This window comes from Oryctolagus cuniculus, chromosome 10 (assembly GCF_051225735.1).
Source record: "Oryctolagus cuniculus isolate XC-2025 breed Fujian yellow rabbit chromosome 10, ASM5122573v1, whole genome shotgun sequence".
Lineage (NCBI taxonomy): Eukaryota > Metazoa > Chordata > Mammalia > Lagomorpha > Leporidae > Oryctolagus > Oryctolagus cuniculus.
In genome coordinates this window covers 22,654,462-22,670,151 of record NC_142876.1, presented here as the reverse complement: position 1 = coordinate 22,670,151, position 15,690 = coordinate 22,654,462, and the positions used below count along the sequence as shown (strand labels likewise).

Sequence of the window (15,690 nt, the reverse complement as noted above, 5' to 3'; positions counted from 1 at the left end):
CACAGCCTGGCGCTCCATCTCCTACATCTCCCATGTAGGTGGCAGGGACCCATTAGCATTCAGATGGATCTGAAGCAGGGCAGTCGGGACTTGAACCAGCAGTCTTATGGGATGCTATGCCACAATGCTGGCCCTTAATATTACCATGTCTACCTTAGATGACTATCCTAACAGATATCTGTTAATATCTATGTAAAAAGAAAGCCAGATAGATAGAATAATTTCCTTTTTAAAAGGCTCATGGAATATAAGCTGATTTAAAAGTATACTGTATTTATTTTTTCTTTGAATGTACCAGGATAAAAAGAAATTAGAGTGATGGTAAAGGAATTTCTAAACTGTAGATTAAGTTTTTGTTGCCACAGAAGGTATTAGTTTCTAAAAGCTCTCTTTAAAATTAAAACGAAAGATTTGAAAACTCTTGAAGATGAAATCCACTCATATAATATTTTATTCTGCCTCTCCCACTTCCAGGGTTTTAAGTTAAAAAAGTTTCTATATTTAATAGATTCATGAGTTATTTTTACAGCTAAGGCTTTTCTATTCTTGAGTTATTTTGATTTATTTCTTGGTTACCTAGGTTTAACTAACATTATTTTTATTTTTCAAGAAGGAGTCAGATTACTATTTTTCTAGGTGTTCGAATGCTTGAGAACACAGGTTAGCTATTTTATACACAAGGAACCAATTGACCATGTATAATATTCTTGGGTCATATTTCCTTTAGAATTTTCTAGACATTACTGTTTTTTAGAATAGAATGTTGCATTGGAAATTGTCTAATTAGTGCTGTGAGGCCCAGCCTTGTAAATGATTTGCCTTTGCTGGGTGGCTGTCTGAAGATTTATTTGCTTTGAAAGTTAAATTTAATTTGAATATATTCTGGTGTATTTTTTCTTCTATATCAACTGTTTTTGGAATTTGGCAAACATTCATAATCTGCATGTTTACTTCTTTCATTCTCTGAAGTTTTTGTTACATTGTATAATACTTTTTCATTAAAATTTGTTTCCTAATTTAGCATTATTTTATGTTGAATCATTTGCTTTGTTCTTTGTATACTCCTTCTTCTCTCTCTGTTTCCTGTGTAGTTTATCTATAGCTTTTCCCACTGGCAATTTAAATTTCACATGCATATTTTCCTCTTGCTGTTTCTAATATTTCTATTAAATGCATAATACTATTTTTGATTCTCAACTTATTTCCTCAGCTCTTAGTTTCCTTTTGAATGCTTTATTATCCCTGCACATGCACTCTCCTCCTCCAGCTCTTATTGAAGTGAATTCATATTATTATTAGATTTTCTTTTTCCTCTAATGTATTTTTTCCACGTGAAGTTTTTTATTATTATTATTATTTTTTTGACAGGCAGAGTGGACAGTGAGAGAGAGAGACAGAGAGAAAGGTCTTCCTTTGCCATTGGTTCACTCTCCAATGGCTGCCACGGCCAGTGCGCTGTGGCCAGTGCACCGCGCTGATCCGATGGCAGGAGCCAGGTGCTTCTCCTGGTCTCCCATGGGGTGCAGGGCCCAAGCACTTGGGCCATCCTCCACTGCACTCCCTGGCCACAGCAGAGAGCTGGCCTGGAAGAGGGGCAACCTGGACAGAATCCGGCGCCCGGACCGGGACTAGAACCCGGTGTGCCGGAGCCGCAAGGCAGAGGATTAGACTAGTGAGCCGCGGCGACGGCCTACGTGAAGTTTTAAATCTGTATTTTATGAAATTTATGTGCCCAGTTTTCTCTACTAGTTGGAAAAGGGGCTGTTGTCTTCCATTGTTGAAATTCTGCAGATGGGAGCGTCTGTTATCCTGGACTTGTTCCTATAATTTCACAAGGTTACTTACCCACCAGCCTCGGTATGCTTCTATCCAACTAGGGGAATGTTCCTGGAATTTTAATTTTTTCCTCCCATTTCTGCCTTGTTACATCTCTGGGCAGCAAAATTATGGTGAAGAACAGTGAAGAGTAACATCAACATCCTGGGTAAAATAAATACATTTCCTTGGCCTCGTCTTAAAGTTTATGCTATCAAGTTGTCACTCCTTTCTCTGACTCTCTGCTATTGGTACACTTTTTAAATTTTGTTTTGAGAATTATAATTGCTCATACTATTAATTATAAGTGGGGGAATAGTTTAATCTGGCATTGTCTTTTCTGTGTAATTACTTTGCATTATAAATGTTGAAAACTATCTTCCAAAGTAGTAGTACCAATGTACTCTCACTAACAGAGACCATGTAAATCCAAACTACTACATTTTAAATCTTATTGAATCAGATATACAACAATGTTATTTTATTTTTTAATGTATAATTTATATGAATGAAGTTGGGTAGAAACTTATTTTCTTATTGCTTTGTAAGAGTTCTTTGTTATGGGAAATCACATTGGCAAACATTTCCTCTACTTCATAATTTTTCTTTGGGCTTTGATTTTTATGTTTTCATTAAGTTTGTCTGAATTTCCAGTTTTTATGAAATCCAATATGTATTTCTCTTACATTTATGAGTTTTGTGACTTGCTTAGAAAGTTTTTTTCAGTCTTACATTAAAAAAACAAATCCAGAAGGTGGACAAATAAACTCCTGACCTGTCCCATCCACTTGCTCCCAAGTTTGACTGCTAAGCCTGAATCGACAAACAAGGGGCTTAGCAGGTGTGTTTGCGGCACTTTCTCTGGGCAGGATTCGATGGATCTGATAGTCTCTGCTGTGTCCTTCAAACACATCATGCTACAACTGTAAGTGACACTTCACAAACAGGGAATTAACAAACATTTTGCAAGGCCGAAAACTCCACAACAGGCATTAAAAAAAGCTAAAAAGGCTGTGTTCCCATTTCACGACTTTATAAAAACCAGTAAAATACAATGCCCTCTCTTGTTGGAGTTTACTGAGATCAGAAAAAGGAGAGGGTAGTCCCCCTTTTACCCAGAAGAACAAAGCATCTTGTGTGATGTTGGTAACCATTTGGAGGACAGCGTGAAGCAAGAAGGGGTTACTGCTCTATTGGAAACCAAACAGGTCAAAAGGACTAGAATATAAAGAGAGGAGGATGGATACTTAGTAGAGCATTATTGCCATGGTTCTCTCAGAAACTCATTTTATCAAAGAGGGAAAACAGTCTTGGTTAAATTACGACAGGCATGTGCCACCCCACCTTCTGCCGTGTTCTCTTAAAATATCCCATGCTGTTGAGGACCTTTCATAGACAGGGCATCTTCTGTTCAAGATGATAAGGTGGGGAACATGAAACCAAATGGAATTATCCACGTGGCAGAACATTCGCAAATAAAATAATTTATGGGTTCACCATAAATGTTGTTAAGTCTGGGACTTGTACAATGATGAGTTATGAATTCAGCCTTGTTAACGTTTCCTTTGCAATATGTGGTGGGAAACAGCTATTAAAAATACTAGCGTCACTATTTATTCAAAGGTTCCACATCACCAGAAGAAACTGCCTGAGAGGAAACATCTTGTTCATAATGATTTGGAATACAGAGCTCTAAGTTTCATGCACTGAATGTTTAGCTTCATAATAAGGAAGCATTCATAATATATGTGTGATATTTGTTAGTGCTAAACATATAGCTAAATGTTTGATGAAAGAGCTATTGTGTACTTGATTTTACAATAAACAGTTAAAACCCCCAGAGTAGATTTGATGCAAGTGGAATGTTTGCTTAGATTTAGCAAAGAGAAATAGTGTAAATAATTCAGAGGTGTAATTTGACTCAATATTTTTCCTGGCCTGTGAGATATATGGGCCTACTTCTTATTTTCCCATGTAGCTTTGCTCTCTTCTCCAGGTTGTGGTTCCTTTGGTTTTTAATTCACTTCTGGGGTCAACTTGAAAACAGGTTCAGATCAACGGATGGAAATGTATGTGATACATCAAAAGAACGTGCGTTGTCTCCTCTGCTTGGACTCAGAGGCCCTCTGAGGGTGTCACCTGCTACCTCCTCAGAGAAATAAAACTAAGAAGAATAGGAAAGGAGGGCTCAACTCCGCACGCTGGTTCCTGTTCTTCAGCAGAAAAGGGGTTTGCCTCTGGCCTCTGACCTCCCCACACCCCTTCTGCAAACCAAACATAATTCAGTGAAAGGTTGAATGCAAGACAAAAATGGTTCCCAAAAGACAAGAAATCTGGTGACTTAGGGCTTCAATTCCATGGCATAGACTTAGTTGTGCATTACTGATCTGAATTGTGGTGCCCGAGGCCTGTGTTCGGCTCTGTGCTTTCTCCTGGCACTTGTGTTAAAGTAATGGGTCTGAAGAATATCATGAGGAGCCTTGCAACAGAGCACAGGGTGACCAGGAGGTCCCATCCCTTTTCTTAGGGATGTTGAGGACTTCACCAAACTTTATAGTCTCCAGACCACCTCTTCTCTCCCACCAATTTTTTTGGAAAATAATTCTTGGCTAATTCCCTGCCCATCTTCCCTTATATTATTAAAAATCTAAGTATATATTTCCATTTTTGGTGATTGTCACACTTTAATGAGGCTGTTGGTTAGTTTCTCGGATATGTTGCTGCTACTTCTTTAGAATGCAGCAAGGCAGATATTATTTTAAAATTGGCTACAGATAACCCATTCACTAAGTGGATGAGTCAACAGATGTTTTTTCTTGAAGCATGAGTTGTGTGAAAAAGGGTGATTACTCCATTCCTCTGCCTCTCACGCCCAGCACACACAACACACAGAAGGAAAAACAGTTCCCAAGGCTGCAAGAAGGAAATGGGCTCAAGTGACTGAGACAGAGCTTTAAATCAGAGCAGAAACAATGGTGCAAAGACATCTGTATCAGGACTCCTAAAACTTTAAAATACAAGGGACTGCTGCATAGTTCCTTGCATGTCTGCCCTCGCGTACCAGAGGCTGAGGAGGACATAACAAAGGTGTGTTTCTACAACCATCGTTATGGCGCAGCTTTTGAAAGCTCTGGGAGCAGAGAAGTGAATTCTGGTCTTGGTTTCAGCACTTATCAGCTGGTGATTTGGGATCATTTCCCCTTTAGTTTCCTTCTGCTTAAACGCAAGGAGCTGGTCAGAAGTGAGTTGAAATCCTTTCCAGCTCTAATATCCTCTTGTTCAAGCTAAATGTTTCCCAAGTTTCAGTCTGAGGAATATCTGATATGAGCCAGTACGGGAGGACTGGATTTCTTGGAAGAACACTGTGCTCCTTGTGAAAGGACCAATGTTCTCTCCAGTGGCCGTGGGCTTCCTGGGCAGAGACGAGGGTTCTTTCTTGACTGTACTTTAGTCAGTCTCCTGATCTTTCTTCTAGGCCTATTGTGCATGCGTCCTCGGAAAATCCAGCTCTAACAAATAAACCTACTGAGTCGGTTTACTGCGATCCTGATCACCTTTCGGATCTGATTGGGTTCTTTTTTTCTCCTCCAGCAGCCCCCAGGCGATAGCTGATCACCCGTGCCTGTCTTAAGTAAGAATCCTGTTAGGTCAGTTTAGCCAGAATCCTCCTTACCTCTGATATTTCTTCTTAGTAATTTTCTACGCTCTGACTCCCCTCCCCCTTCTGGCTTTAAGTTCTCATTTGACTATGTTTTATTTGGAGTTGAGTCTCATCTGGCTCCCCAATAGTAAATCCCATTCTATGGCTTTTATAGCTACCCTGATTGTCTGGAATGAAGTCTTCCTTACCACGCTTTAACAAGTATCATTGAATAATTTTTTTTTCTTTAACAAGTGGAAATAATCTGGGAGCCTTTGCGTAAGAACAGAGCCTGGAAAGAGGCAAAGTTCTTTAGCTATGGATTGTCTATCATCAACTCAAATGCCAATGGTGATGATAATGCTTGCTTTGATGCACCCTGGAATGCCTGTATCACCATATATTGTACCTGGAGGGTTTCACAGAACATAGAATGAACCTTTAGTGCTTTGATCTTGTAAGTTCCATCGCACTGGAGAAGACCTCCACGTGTGTGACTCTGTGGATCACTTGTGCTTAACCAAACCTCCTTGCATCCATTGCTCTCTTCCAAAGCATAAATGATAAACCCATTCAGCTCCCTCTCACCACTCTGGACTTCAAGCCAAAAACTAAACTAACAGATCAGGCCCAGACCCAATTTGTTTAAGTAAATGGGAAGAAAATGAAGCTTTACATGCAAGACCACAGAAGAAGGCAGAGCTAAAAAATCATTTTATTCCAGGAAGCAAAATGAAAACACTGGGGTATTACCAACACTAAGAGTCCACACACTGAGAAGTCTCCCCTTGAAGCAAGCTATTTGTTCAGACAGAATTCTCTGCATCCTGCTCCCCATCCTTGAGTTATTTTCTCCCCATTTTGCTCCCAGGATCCAGGAACTTGGGTTCTGAACCAGTTCGAAGCTCATGCACAGTTTCTGGAATCAATGCTTTCTAAGACAACTCTCTGATTTTCCTTGGAGCATGCCCATTCAGACCAGGATTGAACCTACGTAGCTTATGAGACCAGACAGTTTCTAGCCAAAGGTGGGTTAAAAGAGGCAGTTCATCCAAGTTCACATTGAGATAAGAGATCCAGCATGAAGTGGGAGGCCGGCCTGGCCATAAAGGGAGGTATTCTTTTGCGAGAGGCTGGCATGTTTATGATTCTTGAGGTTATGTGAGCTCAGTTTTTCCCCCTTAAACATCTGCCACAGGTGCCGGGGAAACACTGCTTGTATTTTTGTATGAACATGGTGTAAATAATGTCCACTTTCAATAAACCTCTAAAACTGAAACAGCTGCCATGTGGGACTTAAAAACAACTTGTGACTTCCTGTAAGTCTGGGGCCACCTTATCACCATCTCCATTCAAAACTGTAACCCCTCCTCCCCTCCTCAACTTTGGTCCACAGCCCTATAAAGTTCATAGCCTGTGACTCTGTTTTTCACAACTACAGGGCAATGACTTTCAGAAGCAAATAAGGCATTTGTCCTAGATTCTTGGAAGAGGTGCTGAAGGTGAAATTTTACCACCATCCTGGTAGAAACACCCAACAGCAACAATTCTGGTACTTCAGAGCCTTTTTTAAGACATGTATTACCATGCCTGTCTTCTGTGTCTTATTTGTTATGTGTTATTAGCCACTACTGCTAGGGCTTTATCTTCTAAATTCTGCTAGGATTCCTGATGATTTGACCTAGGTCAAGGAGAACAGTTGGTAAAGCCTATGACTGTAATACCTATTAAGTTTGCATTTTCAGGCATTTACACATTTTGTTTTCTTTAACCACACAGGATTTTCTTTTCTACAATCCCAATGGATTCAAAGACTGAGAAAGATTTTCCCTCTACATAACCAGCATCATGCTCTTCATACATCCTAGGAGCAAACTGGGAGTGGCCAAGAGATAACAGGGTTCTAATTCTCACCTTTCATAAAAGAACATGGTTTACTTCTTTTAAGATTTTATTTCTAAAGATCAGATGTGAAATGATGGAACAAAAATAACCTTGAACATTTTCGTGTGTTACGTGATTTGTGTGTGTGTGTTCCTCGTAATAGCTGCTAGTTAAGTAGCTGAGTGCAAGTTTGTTCATGCAGATCAATAGTTTCCCCAGGACAAGACTGCTTGTCCTAATGATTGGACCCAGTGGTTTTCAGCCAAAGCCATTTTGCTTCCCAGGAGACACTTGGTAATGTGTGGAGACAGGTTTGATTGTTACAACTGGGGGGAAGAGATGCTGCTGGCATACAGTGAGTAGGGACCAGGAATGCTGCTAAATAAATATCTTTCAATACATAACACAGATAACCCATCCCTACACGGTCCCCAGAATTATCTTCTTAAAATGTCAGCAATGCCAAGGTTGGAAAATTTTGGGGAAAGAAAGTAACAGTGAACATAGACTTTAGGGTCAATAAGTTGAAAAGATTATAGTCTTGAAATGCCAGCTACTGGCCAATGATCAGGCAAGAGACTCCTTCTTCTGCAGAACTCCATACTAGGGTGAGACCTAAAGACTCAACCCCGCTGAGTACCACAGACCTCCAAGATGTCTCTGCTGCCCCTGCAACTACTTCTGCTGGACAGATCCTGGCATTTATGATGCATATTTCTATAATTCTCTGGGCATTGACCACCCCTTGCATTATTTTTCTTATTTGTAGGCATATCTGCTTATTGTATGTGAAAATACAAGCCACATAATCACTGTGGAAGTGCTGAAAGTAAAATCATCTCTTTTCCTTCTTAAATCATGTGCCAGCTGTACTGATGTACCATTATTCAGGCACAAATTCATTAGAGAAGTTCTACTTCCCATCCTATTCCAAAATAGCACGATTCCTTTGAAAATATTTTCATTGATCAATATGAGATGGAAACTTTGGGAAATTAACTCATATAGATTGAATGTGTAATATTTAATTTGTTATGCAATAGTCTGTGAAAGGAATGTGTTGTGATTTATTCAGCCATGCTTCTTTTCTATTGATTAACCTCGCTTTGTTTCTAGTTTTTTTATTGTTACAAACAATGTAGCAATAAATTCCTTTGTATATATAGTTTCAAGTATTGTACTTTTGTTTATTATTACTCTCATTTCTGTTGAATTACCAAGTGGAATGGCTGGGATAGCTTATGCATTTTTAATTCTAAAATTTACTGCTGTATTACTTTAGAGGTCATAGTAATATAGTAACTGATAGAAAATGAGTGCCTATTTTTATCGATCTTTTAGATGATTTAATAGCACATAATACATTAATATATCCTAACATAATACAATTGTACACTTCAGTTATCTTGTATTATATATGCAGATACATGTGTGTACTTGTCTTCAAGATTCATTGCAAATGCATATTATGAAAAAAACCATGCAAGAACGTCAAAGATTGTTTGCACCAAAGTAAATATATCTTTTAATTCTATTTTCCCCCAAACTTTTTGAAGCTTCCTCATGTAAGTCTCATCCATCTATCAGTAGGCCCTTGGGTTATCTGCACATTTGGCTATTGTAAATAATGCTGCTGTGAACATGGGTGTACCACTATCTGTTCAAATCCTTGCTTTCCCTTCTGTTTTGGTATACACACAGATGTGAAATTGCTGGCTTATGTAGTCCTTCCATATTCCCTTATTTTGAGGAATCACAATATCTGCACTATTTATACTCCCAACGGCAGTGCACAAGGGTTGTAGTTTCTCCATATCTTCACTAAAACTTATTTTCTGTGTTTTTGAATAACATCCTATGGTATGTAAATGGAAACCTCATTGTAGTTTTATATTTTTCTGATGATTAGTGATCTTGAGTTTATGGGCCATCTATATGTCTTCTTTGGAGAAATGTCTATTCAAGTCCTTTGTATACTTTTAAATTTAGTGGTTTTTGTTATTGTTGAGTTGTAGGAGTTCTTTATAGACTTACGATAGCAATCCTGTAACAGAGAGATGATTTTCAAATATTTTATTCTGTTCAGTATATTGTCTTTTAATTGTGTTAGTGTCTTTTGATGAAGTCTAACCTATTTTATTTTTGTTTCTTTGTGCTTTTAGTATGACAGCCAAGAAGTCATATCCAATGTCATAAATCTTTTCCAATGTCATAAAACTTTTCCTTTGTGTGTTTTTTACAAATTCTTCTGTTTAGATTTTGATCCACTTTGCATTTGTCTGTTTTTGTTTTTTGTATGTTTAAGGCAAGGATTGAACTTAATTTTCTGGCATATGGATACCTAATGCTATTTATATAAAAGATTGTCTGTTCCCTATTGAGTGAAATTCCCTTGACCATATCTGTGAAAATTTCTGGGCTCTCTGTTCTGTTTCATTGGACTATACGTCTGTCTTTATATCATTGTCACCTTTTAAAAAATTAATTTAGCATTGAAGCAAGTTTTCATCTTATTTTAAAAATCTATTTATTTCCCTAAATGTCATTTTTCTCTTTAGGTTGAAATTTAGAAAAAACTTTGTCAGTTGGGATTTTGTACTGTAAAAGAATGGACTAATTTGTGGATAACTGATACCATTACTGTATGCTTTTGATCATTTATGATCACAGCTAGTTTCTTTTTAGTCAGATTTTTAAAATGTCTCTGAATAAAGTTTCAGAGTCTTCATCAGTTTCTTGTATACTTATTAGTTTTGTCTTTTTCCCAAGAGTTCTACTCTTTCAATGAGTTATTTTTTTTCCCACCACATTTTCTCAATGTTATTTTGAGAATTGAGAAAATTGTGAATGCTAGTGTTTTGTCTGATTATCTAATTGAATTCCCTTATTTTTATAATCTTTCTGATTTTAGGTATATTAAACATTTTTGTCCATGGTAATGAATTTGTTATTAGTTCCTATATTGATATCACTTATTGCTCATGTCTGATGACTAATGAATAGTATTCCTTGGGAGTAGGCACGAAAGTCATTCTAGTCCTTGAGTGAGTATATGCCTAAAATTCACCAACAAGTGTGATGATAGCTATCAATTTCTATTTGATAGACTTCATTCAGTTAAGGAAGTTTTTTTCCTACATTTTGAAATAAACATTGACTTTTATCTAATTATGATCAGCATAGATTGAGATCATCATTTTTTAATCATTATTAAGGTCTTAAATTGCGTTCTTCGTTTCTTAATTTTTAGCTAGTCTTAGTGGTTCTGGGATAAACCTTCTTTGATCATCTTATTTTGAATTCGAATGCTTTACTAGAATCAATTTAGTGATGTGTTATTTTGTACTTATATTCATGCTTTAGACTGATGCACAGTTTTCTTTCTTCTACTCTGATTTTACTGTTGGGGTTTTGTTCACCTTGTGATAGTTTGTTAGAATTTTGTGTTTTTTACTGTGAAATATCTTAATAGCAGTGACTTGTCTTTGATGGACCAGTAAAACCCACAACAGGGAGAGGATTTATCTTTTGTTTTCAGTGTCTTTGTGGTTATTTGGTCAGGTCTTTCCTTTTTTTTTTTAATATTTCTTTGCAATTTTGAGCATTTGCATTGTTTTAGAAAATGATCCATTTCACCTATGTTTCCAAGTGTATTTGCATAAACTGTACACAGTACTCTCTTAAGGTTTATTGTACCTAAACCCCATTCTCATTTCTAGTTAATCTTTCTTCAAGTAACAATCTTTTGTTTTCTTTGATCCACCAAGTAAACTAATTATTTTATTTTCTATCTTCTATTTATATATCTCTATATCCATATCTGATTTTATTTTATTTATTATTTTATTATTATGAGGCCCATTTGGTCTTATCCAGCTTTTAGAAAGTACACTTGGTCTACTTATTTTCAATCATTTCTTTGTTTCCATGAAATGCCAAATGCCCTCAAATTTTGATTTGTAGTGTTTAAGTATCATCATTTTATAAGTGGTCTATAATATTAATTATGAATTTCTTATTAATCTCAAACTGATTTAAGATATGTTTTTGTATTTCCTGGAGGTAAATTTTAATTTGGCCATTTTTTGTTGTTAATGTTTGGTTTTATTAAATTATAGCTGTAGAATATGATTGGCATAATTTCTACTATCAAAACTTTTGAAAATATTTTTCCAGTCTATCATCAGTCTTATAAATGTTCTGTGGATGTTTGAAAAGAATGTGTATTCTACTACTTTTGTTACTAAGTTCTCCATATATTTATTAAATCAAATACATTAATTGTGTTACTGAAATCCTCACTTTTGGGGTATGATTTTTCTATCATTTCTGAGAGAGAAGTATTAAAATATTTCCTAGCAGTATTAAACATGTCAGTTTCTTTTTGGATTTTAAATAGATACTTTTTCTAAAATGTGGTTTGATAGTTTAATGTTAAATGCATGCAGTTCATATCTTTCTTACGGATTATACTGTCTTTGTCTCATCTAATGCTTCTTGCCTTGGCTAACTGTACTTGTAATGTTGCCATTTCTGCTGTCTATTATTAGCATTTGCCTACTATCTTTGTCCTTCCCTTTATATTTGATCTTTCTGAATCATTTTGTTCTAGACGTATCTCTTGGAAACAGGTATACCTTGATTTTGTGTAAAGAAAACCCTAATCTGAAATTCTCTGTCTTTAAATTGGGAAATTTATGTGTTGTCATTTGCTAGGAAAATGGAAACATTTGGTCTCATTCTGACATCCCTGGTTGGTTTCCTATTTTTATGTAAATTAGTTTTTACCCTTTCATGGAGTGATCAGTTATCTTTATTGTTATTTTTTGTTATTGTTGTAGTTGGCTGATTTGAAGAGTTTACATACTACCACCATTCATCTAGGGCTTATGCCTGCTTTTAATATCATATTTGAACATGTTCCTTATTATTAATTTCTAACATTAGTATTCCTTCTCGCTTCCTCAAAATGAGACTGAAACTTTCCCTTTTACTTCTTTGTGACTCTATTACCTACTCTTTGTTGATATGGGCGGAAATTTTATTTCAACACTGTGACTGACATTTTTTACATCTTGCTCCATTTTCTAAGGAATTTTTTCTTAATAATTCAACTAAGATTAAAAGCATCATTACAAATAATTATTTGGATCTGTTTGTAAGTTTTGTGTATTCTCAACTTACTGTTTTTTGACTCCCATGCCTTTTCTCCTCCTTGGATTCGTTTTTCATTTTTTTGGCACACACTCTTGAATACGTCTTTAGAAAGGCTTTGTGAGTGGCACATTTTCTGAGTCCTTCAATGTCTGTAAATGGCTTTATTGAGTTACTGGGAATAGAAATGGAGAACCCACATCATTTTCCTTCTCAACTTTGAAGTTACTTTTCAACTCTATTTTAGAATTAAAATTCTGATTATTTTTTGAGTGAAAGAATGAAATAGGAGTGCAGTCATTTCTTACATTGTCAAGCTGTCTTATACTTGAGACATAATCTTAGGCTACAGGAATTCAGAGAAGGTACCACGGATCTACAGACAAGTGTCTGAGGGACAAAAAGAATGACAGAACTTGTTTAGGATGGTCTCTTCTGTGGAGGACACATTTCAGCTAGATAGCATGACAAAAACACAGATTTACCAATGAATTTATGACCGTATCTTCTCCAAATTCTGGGCTTTATATTAAAATGCTGGATAGAGTTAGATTAAGTAAATTTAGATAAGAATTATGCAAAATTTAAAATTATCATGCTCCCTATGAACTATCAATAAATCTTATTCTTGTGGTGGTATCTAAATATATGCTTTTCTCCTTATCAGATTCCCTGGGATAGGAGCTGGCAGACAAGGAATCGCCACTTGTTTTTTGTAAGTAAAGTTTTATTGGAACACATTCATGCACGTATTGTGTATGGCTGTTTTTATACTACAACAGCAGAGTTGGGTAGTTGCAACTGAGATTGCATGGCTCACAACGTCTAAAATATTTATTATTTGGCTCTTGATACCAAATGTTTACTGACTGCTATCCTGGGACATTCCTCAGGGCATAGATGACCAGAACAACAGCAAATCTTGACTTCCTTAGGATGTCTGATGGTTATACTGATTAAACATCAAAAACCCAGTTTGTTTGCATGTTATATTGAAATAAATCAAAGCTATCTCTCAATCATGTCTAATTGGTAATAAGAACTTGCCTTTTAAATGATTTTCTTCTTTCCATTTTGTTTCTCCTGTTCTGGGAGTTGTACAATTCAGCCTTGCGGTTTTCGTTTCTTTGACTGCGTGATGTGAGGGAAGTTGGCATTTATTCTAATGTGCCGTTGTGTGGGCTCGGGCTGTTGATTGCTTTTGGCCTAGGTGCTGTGCAAAGCTCCAAGGTTTGGCTTTATGAACACTGCCTGGCAAAACGGAAACATTTTGTGAAATTTTACAAATGTCACACACACCCGCACGCATACACATTTTAAATTGCAGAATTCTCCCCCTTGGCACACAACCTCCCCCAGGTTTTTGTTCTTCATAATAAATTAATAGACTTCCGTTCTATAGGAGCACTTTAGTGGGTCGACTTGCCTTTGCTTTGATGAAACTTGCGGTTAAAAAGTCACTGGTTTCCAGGACCTGCTTCATTGTTCGCCTTTCTCAAAAATTTAATACATACAGTCTTGTATTCCAAAGAGAAAGCAGCTTTATTGGAAGCCCAACTGTTCTCTCAGACAAAGATTCCTGTTTTGATTCTCATTGAAAACCATGTCTCAAGATGGGACCCAGAGAAACTGACCTCCCAGCGTCTCTCTCCCAAACCCGGAATGAGACACACGGAAATTGAATTAGGAGAAAAACCGGGGAAATACAATTCTCTTTGTGCATGAACCGAAGCATCTAAAAAATCATAACAAGAAAAATGTTCCTCCATATTTAGATTTTAGTCCTTTTTCTTCCATAGGCAACTAAGAGAGCCCTTTGCAAATAAATCATTGACTTCAGAATGAGGGGACTCTTGTCTCTGGGTCATTGGTAACATTGAACCATGACACTTTTGCGTAAGGTCTTTCAAGATGTCAGTGGGGGTTAGGCAGGCTTTACTTGTGTGGCTGGGTATCTGTATTGAGTATTGTGCCAATGTTAAGACATGCCCCTGGCTTAAGAAAAATTTTCCAATCTGACTACCAAATTTGCATCTCTCTGGGCTTCCAGCTCTGCTTCATGGTTTTCTGGCACTCTAATTACTCAGGCGTTACTTCTCTCAATGACATCCCACCCTCATCCCTTCAGCTTGACCCCAGGGTCCTTGCACCTGTGAGCTGCCTCCCCTGGCAGCCTCGATGAAATAGGCTTGGCTGCCCCATTCACTGAGCAATCCCCCTTTCAGTTCAGCCTTTTTAGGGTAACAGGAATTTGGCAGCCTTCTGCATCCAGGGTGTGCAAGAGCAACCAGGCCAAATGGGATTGCCTTATCATGCTGTTTGAAACACATCCTATTGCCTGGAGAGCAGACAGCATAGTTCAGAAACTAACGAGAAAATAGAGTGTCTTTGTTTTGTCAGTTACAGATCCGCCTTTCTGCATCAATCCCCAACTGTTGGGGGCTGGGGGAAAGAAACTCAGTGTTCAGGTCTGTAATTTGTACAGTACCACAGGTAATGCTCAGTGGTCTGGAATGATTGCTTTGGATCTGTCCTGGAAATGTTACAGTTAAAAATGTGTGCTCCAGAGTCAGACTGTCCAGGTTAAAACCAAGGCTTTGACTTACGACTCCGTAACGTGGGACAAGGGGCACAGACATTCTGTGCCTCTGTTTCCTCATATGCAAACTGGAGAAGAAGAGCTACCTTTGAGTTTTGCAATTTGGTAGCCACCAGCCACATACGGTCACGTAAATTTAAATTTAAAGTGATGAAAATAAACTGAGGATAGTGATTCAGTTCTTCAGTTGCACTAGCCACATTTCAAGCACTCAGGAGCCACCTGTGAGTGGTGGTGACTGTACTGGAGAGCACAGAACAAAACATTACAATTGTAAAGTTCTACTGGGAAGCGGTGGTCTACATCGCAAAGGTATGCTGAGAAGTAAATGAGTCAGTACATCTAAAGTGCTTAGTGCAAAGCCAGGCAAGTAGAAAGGGTTCACTATCATGATCATGGTCATCAGCCTCTCTATTCTCTCCTTTCCCAATTTCTCTTTAAAATGGTGACCATGTCTAGTGCAGAAGGGTAGGGTTACTCCACCTTGGGTATTAAGGTGTCTGTGTAACAAGGATTTGCATTAAGGTGTCTGTGCAACAAGGATTTCTTTTTTAAGGAAAGACATCATAGCAGAATGATCGTGACTGACAGCCTTTCA

General features: G+C 37.4%; 1 long non-coding RNA gene across 2 annotated transcripts in view; it reads left to right on the top strand.

Moving 5' to 3' along the window:
- The window catches only part of LOC103349348 (uncharacterized), a 196,005-nt gene that overhangs the window by 115,579 nt on the left and 64,736 nt on the right, over positions 1-15,690 (top strand). For both annotated transcript variants that reach the window (XR_016213985.1, XR_016213986.1), the window contains exon 2: positions 13,161-13,208. This is a non-coding gene — a long non-coding RNA (uncharacterized LOC103349348). The remainder of the gene's footprint in view (positions 1-13,160; positions 13,209-15,690) is intronic.